At 43.7% G+C, this 9,759-nt stretch overlaps 1 protein-coding gene across 1 annotated transcript in view; it reads left to right on the forward strand.

The window, feature by feature from the left end:
- LOC107118842 (E3 ubiquitin-protein ligase parkin-like) overlaps nucleotides 1-9,759 on the forward strand; it is a gene marked incomplete at its 3' end in the record, with an annotated part of 451,727 nt that overhangs the window by 7,779 nt on the left and 434,189 nt on the right. The gene's annotated exons all lie outside the window — the stretch shown is intronic.

Consider the following 9,759-nt stretch of genomic DNA (forward strand, 5'->3'; position numbering starts at 1 on the left):
CGGTTATATATTAGTAAAGGAAAAAACAAGCTTCAGAGAAAGTTAGCATCTCATTTTTTGTTTCTTCTTTCCCTCAAACGATATCCTTGCTTGGGGGCTGCCGCCCCACATTCAGGGTCTTCTCCAGTAAGGGTTTCATCATTACTTCCCTGCACATCTGATTGTTTCCTAAACTTAGTAGGATGTCATTCTGCAAACCCTGTTTGGCTTGACTTGGGTGCCATTTCTTGGTATTGCTGCAAAATCTCTGGCACTGAGTGCCACCACTATGTCTCTCACATAGGGTGCGGTTAGAGTTGCCATGTCCAAGTCAGGAAATACCTAGAGACTTGGGGGTGGAGACGGAGGAAGGTGAGGTTTGGGGTGCAAAATCTCTGGCACTGAGTGCCACCAGTATGTCTCTCACATAGGGTGCGGCTAGGGTTGCTATGTCCAAGTCAGGAAATACCTAGAGATTTGGGGGTGGAGACGGAGGAAGGTGAGGTTTGGGGAGGTGAGGGACTTCAGTGGGGTATAATGCCAGAGAGTCCACTTTCCAAAGTGGCCATTTCCCCCAGGTGAACTGATCTCTGTCACCTAGAGATCAGTTGTAATCCCAGGAAATCTCCAGCCACCACCTGGAAGGGGGTCCTGATGGTGGGGTTGCCAACCTCCAGGTAGGTCCTGATCTCCAAGAATTACAATTGATTTCCAGACTACAGTTCCCCTGGAGAAAATGGCTGCTTTGTAGTGCTCTCCAAACACTGCACTCTCTAGGCTCTGCTCCCAAATCTTCAAGAATTTCACAACCTGAGTCCTTTGTTGCTGGGGTATCTTTCCACCTCCCAATACTAACTGTACTGCTTTGTTTCCAAAGACATTTTTTTTAAGCCGGTCGGTGTAACAGAAGGTCATATAACTGGAGGAAAGGTAGAACATTTCCTCCTTTTGCATTTTTGTGATAGTAATGTTTGATTCAACAGCCACTGATAGCTGAAAGGTAGAGAACCCTGTCCACCTGGAGCCATTAACAACAGCCTGTGCCAGCCACATAAGGGGTTAGATCTATGGGCTGATCACCAGAATACATTATTGACTGATGGCTGCCATCGTTTAATAACATGATTATTACCAGTATTATCTAACGTCCGTAGCACCTTTATAATTTGGAATGTTTTTAGATGATTTTAGGATTGTTTAAATTGGTATTGATGTGTTTTATTCTTTTTATGTAAGCCGCCCTGAGCCGGCCTCGGCTGGGAGGGTGGAATATAAATCCGATAATCAATCAATAAATAAATAAACCCAAGTGAATCTGGGCATGCCAAAATCCCTTTGAAATCAATGGGACAAGTTCAATGTTCAGTGTTCAAATTTAACAAATCTTCACCCCCTGCTTATAAAAGTTCAAATCCTGGTATTTTGAAGGGCAGCTATATCCTTGTTAGTGTCTCTTATTGTGTCTCTTATTGTGGAAGTTCTCTCCACTGAACTTTTTGTGTGCTCTCTCACTGGATTTTTTTCCTATTGTTACCTTGTTCAGTGTCAGTGTTCAGGCAACTGGGTGACACTAGGGAAATCTCATCAGATGTGTGCATCCCTGTGATACATGACTCTATCTGTCTTTGTCTATGATGTATTTGTCTATGATGCTCTACAATGCCAGTGTTTATTAGTATCTGCTTCGTTCAGGATATCTGGGTACCAGCATCTATTGCATTCACACATTGAAACTGAAGCCTCTGCAGGTTGAAGCAGTGATGATCAGAGGTTTTTAACATCCGTGAGAGAATTCTCATCATTGATGTTTTGATACCACTGATGGTCTACCATTGCACCAAGGACTCTTGGTTGGAACAGGGGACAGAAGCACGTCTAGTGTGAAGTCTGTGATTCTACAGACAGTGTTTTGAACAGTCAGCAAAGCAGTAAACATAATACGATTATTTCCCAGACCTTCAAAGTTTATATCTAATCTGAAAATAATATGGACCAGTGTGTTCTCATGGTCCCATATGCCTCTGTTGGTGGCAGTCATATTCCCAGACGGTATGACCTCAGAACATTAATCCCTGTGGAACTGTCTTTAGAAATGGACAAACCTCCTTATCAAAAGACACTTTGTCCCCAGTGCTAAAAAACAACAACAACAAAAACCTGGGTGTATGTTATCTGTACAAATTAGGTCTATGTAAATCTAATATATTTCTGCTTCTGAGAGACCTACAGGCCTCAGGGAAATGCAAGATCTAGACCACTCCAGCATTGTGTTGATGGGGCCTCAGAGCCATCCTAGTTTCCTTTTGTTTTGTTCTTTTTTTAAAAAAAAAACACACATAAGTGTACTAGCAATCTTAAGGAGGTATTATTAGTGGCTATGCCATAATTATGCTTCCTCTCTTCATTTCCTTTAGAGGACTGCCAAAAGCCTGTGCATTTTTGGAAGTGCTGTAAAACCGTCTATTTGTGGAACCTTACGTAGACGATGTTGTTGTGCTAAAATCAACACAGTCTATCAAAGCTTCCACAAATAGATGGTGTCTTATGTTTTAGTATAGTTCTATTCTCTGCTATAACATTCTATGAGTACTTGACTGGAGGAGGGGCTGGGGCTCAGGGGTAGAGCATCTGCTTGGCATGCAGAAGGTCCCAGGTTGAATCCCCGCATCTCCAGTTAAAAGATTTGGAAGAAGGTGATGTGAGCTCTACCTGAGACCCTGGAGAGCCGCTGCCAGTTTGAGTAGACAATACTGACTTTGATGAACCAAGGGTCTGATTCAGTATAAGGCAGCTTCATGTGGACAGCCTATAACTAAATAAATGAGTATGGTCCTATTATAGCCATAGCCATGGTCTTTCTTCTAAGCAGGTATTGTCTGCTTCTAACTCTTGAAATTATGAAATGATTCTATTGTATTATTTTCCATTATCTACTTATGGATTAGCTCAAAAGAAAAATAAACTTTGTGTTTCAAAGCCTTTTTTTAAAAAAAATTACCATTGTTGGTAAAGGGGCAAATTACACTGTATTACACTGACAATGGCCATGTTGTCACAGGAGAATGCTCTTGGTGCATGGATGAGTGAAATCCATTCATTGGCTTGGGGAATGAAAGGCTCTAGGAAGTGCCATAAATCTTCATGATACATTCAGATATTAAATATTGTTGGGTTGTTTTTTTAAAAAATCTCATGTAGTTAAAAAGCCCTGTGATTCATGAATTTCTGTAGAAAGTTTATACATAACAGTTATTCCTACTAGTACAAGCAAGACTACACTGGCACACAGAGCAATCATTCTTTTTAACCACAGAGAAAGAGTATTATATGAGCTGATATGATTGGTGACCTTCCTAGATCACAAAAGAAAAAGAAAGTAACTGTGGTTGCCTGGTCCACTATTGGGTGCTGTATAGGGCTGCCAAGTTGCCCCAGGGGGCGGGGAAAACCCCACCCCAGAGGCTCGTTCCCCAACGCCGGGGAATCAGGCCCCGGGGGTAACCCCACCCCAGCGTGCGTGTCACCAGGAAGTGACGCTACGACGCCGGGCACGCTGGGGGCGGGGCCACGGCCATACAAGGGAGTCCCCCGCGGAGGAGGTAAGTGCCACTTGGCAACCCTAGTGCTGTAGGAAACAAAATCTACTTTCCCTGGCTCCTCCGGGGAGGAAAACAAAAGGCAGTCAGTCTAGAGTATCCTGTTAGTTGCACTTTATTGACAATAAAAGGAGTCGAATGAAACAAGCTCCTAGCACATTTCAAATCACTGCATTTTAGGGTTGCCAAGTGCTTTTTGAGCCGCAGCGGGGGACTCCCAGCTGGCGGCTGGAGTGCGTGTGCACACTGCATGCACGTCACCCAGAAGTGATGTGACGATGCCGGGCACGCTGGGGCGGGGCCACGACCATCCGAGGGAAAACCATAGTGTTTTCCCTCGGATGACCGTGGCCCCGTCCCCAGCATGCACGGCGTGGTTGCATCACTTCTGGGTGACGTGCACGTCGGGGTGGGGTTCCCCCCGGGGCCTGATGGGCCGGTGGCGGGGAATGGGCCTCTGGGGCGGAGGTTTCCCCGCCCCCCGGGGGGACTTGGCAAGCCTACTGCATTTGATTCCCTTTTTATTAATCGCCTACTTCATGCTGGCTCGTTAACATGATCCCCCCAATCACACATCACATTTGTACTATTCAGGGCGTGTTAGATAATATTTATTAGTTTATTACACATGTGTGTTTTATTAGTACCCTAGTCAGCCAAGGCCACTCACCTGGCCACATCCCCCCCCCGCCCCATCTCTTGCCTTGGAGCTGTGTCTTGTCTTTTCAGACAGACTACGCTACTTCAGCTCATTTTAATAAGTTCACTTCTCTCAGGTGCTTTGTGCTTTGTTGCCTTGTACTTTGCCTTTACCATAGACCTCCCAGCAGCCACCAAACTGATCCACATAGTAGGCTGTAGTAAGTATGAACTAGGATCAAATTGCCCCATCCAGGCATTCTCATTGAGCTAATGAGAATTTATAATGGTGACGAATCATGCCTTCATAATCAGAAATTCAGAGGGTGTGTATTGTCATGCACATCACAGTGCAGTAAAATGAAAAGAAGAAAAAGAAAGGTGTGACCATGAATGACTTTTTGGATATTCTCAGATTCAGCAATTAAGTCATAACTGATAACATCATAGGCATGGATTCAGATTAGTGTTTCTGTGGGTGCAAAGATTTCTGCCCACCAACATGTCTCTTCTGCCTTCCCCTTCTGTCATGATTATGGGCCTATAGTGTGGCCTGCAGGCTCTGAGGAGGCCTGGTGGCTCCTGGGAAGCCTGCATTGGAGTTAGGCTTGCCAAGTCCCCCCGGGGGGCGGGGAAACCCCCGCCCCAGAGGACTGTTCCCCGCCGCCAGCAGATCGGGCCCTGGGGGGAACTCCACCCCCACGTGCACGTCACCCGGAAGTGACGCAGGTACGCCAGGCATGCTGGGGACGGGGCCACAGTCATCCGAGGGAAAACTCCAGACGCCGGCCGGGAGTCCCCCGCTGTGGTAAGTTTCTGACTTGGCAACCCTAATTGGAGTAGTCATCAGGGCCTACATTTCCCAGGTTCTCTCTGGACCCTGTGATTGGGTAAAAGGAGATTTTGGAGGGAAAGCTCCACCAGCAGGGGAACAGAGGGTGGTGCCTGGGAAGAAGAGATAAAAGGCCTTACCTAGAGTGGGAGGGTGTTCTCTCTCAGGGAGCAGGGCTGGTGGAAGCTGCTGCAGACAGAGGGATCCCTCATCCAAAAAGGGGTGAGTGAGACTGTGAATAAGCACCTAGGGAAGGCTAGGACTGTGTAGACAGACGCTTTAGGATTTATTATTTTATGGATTTACCTGTCTTTGCTCATTCTTCCTACTTGTTATTGATCTAAAGCTGTTGTTAAATCTCTTAATAAAACTATTTGTTACTCTGCCTGGGTCCTCATGCCTCATTTGGTCATGTACAAGGGGAAGCCTGTTGTAAAAGTACTGTAACAAGGGGTAGGGTGGGTGCTCTGGGCCCTCCCAAGGGGACCCGTACCAGAGTGATGGCAGCCATTAGCGAACCTTCCTATCCACTACCTGTGACACCTTCCCATGACAGTCCAAAATGTGCCCCCCCAATCCTGTTCCCAGGGTCCCCTTTTCCCCAAGAACCAGCTTTCCAGGGGCACTTAAGGCTGTGGCACAAAGAGGGAGGTGGAATCACCACAAGGTGATCCTTTTCTTTCCCAGAATTCACAGATTCTTCTGTCTCAAGGATGAGTGAGCCAAACTAGTTAATATACTTACCCAAGACAAAGAAAGCAGGAAAGGATGAATGTTGTTTGAAAGTTATTTCTAACAACGTAAATAGCTGTTTGAACTTTGCATCACAACAGCTGGGTGTATTAATTTGTCATGTTAAGAGGTTGATAGCTTTCTAATTATGACAGCACCCCACAAGCTGATATTCCAGTGAGTTTTTGAGAATGACATCCTGTGTAATTGAGTTTGCTTGTGGTCCCTGGGCCTTTTTCAGAAGCACTGTGCTCTTTTAAAGGATTTATCCTTTAACACTAATGTAATAAATAAGGTGTTTATCCTTTAACACTGATGTAATTGATAGCATTCATGGCCATACAGTAACAATTATTAGCTGGCATGATTGATGCACCTAAGATTAATTAATTTGATTATAAGCAGGCTTGTTTAGCCCAGGCTAGACTGATCTTGTCAGATCTCAGAAAGTAAGCAGGCTAGTATTTGGATATGAGACCTCCAAGGAATACCAGGATTATGACATGGAGGGAGGCAATGGCAAACCACCTCTGAATATCTCTTGCTTTGAAAACTATGGGGTCGCCATAAGTCAGCTGTGACTGAACAGCAGTTTCCACCATCAGCACTGGCTTGTTTAAATCTTTGTACAGAACCTTGAAGTTTTAGGAGTTGTAACAAAAAATAATATTTTATCTAGCCACCTAGGGGTACATTCAAATTTCAGCTGTAGGAGGGGGGCAAGATTTACAACAAGACTTTGTTCGGATATATTCAAGATTAAATTGCAAAAGCAGTATAATTTAAGAGCGTTTATTGAGCATGCCTATTAATTGATCACACCTATTAAGAGCACACCTATTAATATCCAAAAATAAAAGTTTTCATGAGAAGCAATTGCAGGAGAAGGTCTGCCCTCTCCAAAGAGTCCTTGAAACCTATACTTCCTCTACACAGTTTTCTAACATTCAAAAGCAAATGTGTGTGGAAGTATAGTACTTTGTTCAGACCATGGTCTATCTCAAGATAAGAGGTGCTGATTCTCTAGAGCTGATTCAGAGGCATTTGTGTTTCCTGAGTTACAGTATGTTATACTAGCATTTTTGTAAATATGGTTGGATATACCCTATAACAAAATGTCTTCATCTTTAATACTTTCTCTGTCTGGACAAACCATACATAGACTCTGTGTGGTCAAATGTGTATTGATAATTTATGTAATGAACAAATTTAGAGTCAAGTGGCACCTTTAAGACCAACAAAGGTTTATTCAAGGTATGAGCTTTTTTGTGCATGCACACTTTTTAAAATACATTGGAATGGAAAAAAATGTAACATGATGCAGATGGCTTTAAGATATGCAAAGTAAAAACTAAATAACAAGCTAAAGTTATAAGTTCAACAGTTGTTTTGATTTAAGTAAGGGGGGAAAGGTCAGCAAAGTAATAAATATGTCAAAATAGAGGATAAATGTGAAAAGGCATATTTTCTAATTGTGGAAAGTAAACTGAAAATCACCATTCATCTCCTCTCAGATGTGGTGGTAACTTAACAGCATTTTTTTTTCTTTTTTGAGATTGGTGCAGTGGTGTGTCAGCAAAACACTCCAGTATTCCTTGCATTACATTCAGTATTCTAATATACTATTCTGAAGAAGAAATACATTAAATACAGAGGATGTATAGTTCTTCTTGTTGAGAATACATATGTGAGAACCAATGTTCCCTCTAAGCTGTGGAGTCTTGTGAGCAAAATTCTACTTTGTGAGCTACTGTCATTAAAGTTGTGAGTGAGCGATTTGGCTACTTTGCGATTTGGAACACTACTCGGGCTTCCCGAACTTGGACATCATCAGTCGTAAATGAGATTCGCCTATCTTGAGCCCTTGTTAGAATGTATCGTAGAGCACCAATTTTAGTTTTTGTTTTTAATGTTTTAACGCTATGTGTGTTTTATTCTCGGCGTTAGCCGTCTGTAGCCGCCCTGGGCCATATGGGTAGGGCGGGATATAAATCCCAGAATAAATAAATAAATAAATAAATAAATACTGCATAAATTACTTTGCTCTGGAGCCATCCTTCCTGAGCTAAGACAAAAATGGGTGAGCCAGAGGCTAAAAAACTGTGTGCTAGCTCACACTAACTCTGCTTAGAGGGAACACTGGTGAGGACTCAATGAGTTAGCATATGTAAGGAGCTAAAAAACCAATATTCCTGTTGAGTCCTGGGGAGGCTTTTGTTCCAAGTGTTGTAGTAACCTGTAGTTCAGCAGTCTCCGTTTCCATTATTTCCTAAACGGGACAGAAGCGTTTGTGTGTGAAATTACAAATATATTCCGGTAGGGAACCGGTTCTAAAATGGTTCTGTCTGAAATGACAGATCAGAAACCATTGGGGAACCGTTCCTCTTCCGGATTATATTGTCTGTCTGAAATTCCTAAATGTTTTTTCCCCCCAGCTATACAAATAGTCTTAATTGGAGGTTTCTTAAAAATGAGGTAGCATTTCTTCTTATTCTGTCAAACCATCCCTTTGCTGCCGTGGTGATGGAGTTAGAATTATAACTCACAGTTATCAGAATCATGCCTGTTGTCTTAGCATCTGCTTACTGTACCAACCAGTGGTCTCTCCCTGCTGGAGCAGGCTCAGGGCGGCTAACAAGAATTAAAAAACATATATATCCGTTTTGATCTATACATGTGATGTATTTAAAATAAGAACACATGGATCTCTGTAACAAATTAGTTATCAATTGTTCCTAGAAAGCTGGGCTCCACGGGCAAGTTTGTTGTCACATCTGTGTCCTGTTTAGTGCCTTTTATACTGTTGGTATTTTATGAGCAGAAAAGGCAGAGTTCCAGAATGATTTCCGATGAATGGTGTTGAGAAAGATGCTTCTCTGCTTGAGAGGACTGATAGCCTCTGCTAGTCATAGAAAATTGTACTGAGCTAGATGGACCACGTGGGTAGACTGGCCATTATAGCCACCGGGACTTCTCCCAGTGATCTGCCTTCCCCTCTGGTGCAACCCAGTGCAGCTGGGCAGCCCAGTGGCAAAAAGGAGATGCCCAGCCTCCCAAGCCCTGCAACAGTTCAAGGAAGACAATACCTGGCCCAGCTGAGCTCCACATGACACAGGAAAGGAGTGGCCTCCCAAACCACATGTGACTGGCTGGGCAGGCAGCCTTGAAGGCTGGCTCTTCCTCTGTCCTTTGGGGAGGGTGTGGGTCAGGGCAGGGCCATTTTCAAAGGCCCCTTTTACTTCCCAGTCTGCTACTGTGCACCAATGACCTGATGGTGTACAATAATATTAGAAAGTGTACAATAATATTAGAAAGTGACTCTGTAAAAGCTTTCACCAGATGCTTTATCTCTCTGGTTGGAGTTGCTTTCCCCCCTAACTCCAGGCCCTTGGCTCCTTCTTGCCATGAAAGTGGATATCACACTCTTCTGGATTAATAAGCCATCCCTTTGCTGCCGTGGTGATGGAGTTGGAATTATAACTCACAGTCTTATCAGAATCATGCCTGTTGTCTTAGCCTCTGCTTACTGTACCAACCAGTGTTCTTTTTTTATGACCTGCAAAGACTCTGGGCATTTCTCTGTCTCCTGGTATGGCCCTGCCACTTTCAGGAAAGCAGTGATGGAGCCCAGACATTCTGTGTAAGGTAGTTTCATATATCCATATATATCCATATGTTTAACAATTGTGTAATTGTAGTCTTTCATTAGTTTCATTTTCATATAGTGATTGGCTGTTATGTATGATAATGCTAATAATGTAGCAGCAAAGCCCCGGCTCAGATTGATATGGATCCGGTTCAGGTGGGAGAAGTGTTTACTCCCACATGTGCCTAATGTCAGAGTTTGAGTGCTTAGTCACAGAACCCTTATTACTATTTTATGGATGACTTCCTAGATTTGGGGCTATCTTTAAGCGGTGTATAGAGTATAAGCCAGAAACTGGGATGAGGGGCAGCAGAAGGAAAGGTGACTTCCCTACA

This window comes from Gekko japonicus, unplaced genomic scaffold, assembly GCF_001447785.1.
Source record: "Gekko japonicus isolate JY-2015 unplaced genomic scaffold, Gekko_japonicus_V1.1 scaffold286, whole genome shotgun sequence".
NCBI lineage: Eukaryota > Metazoa > Chordata > Lepidosauria > Squamata > Gekkonidae > Gekko > Gekko japonicus.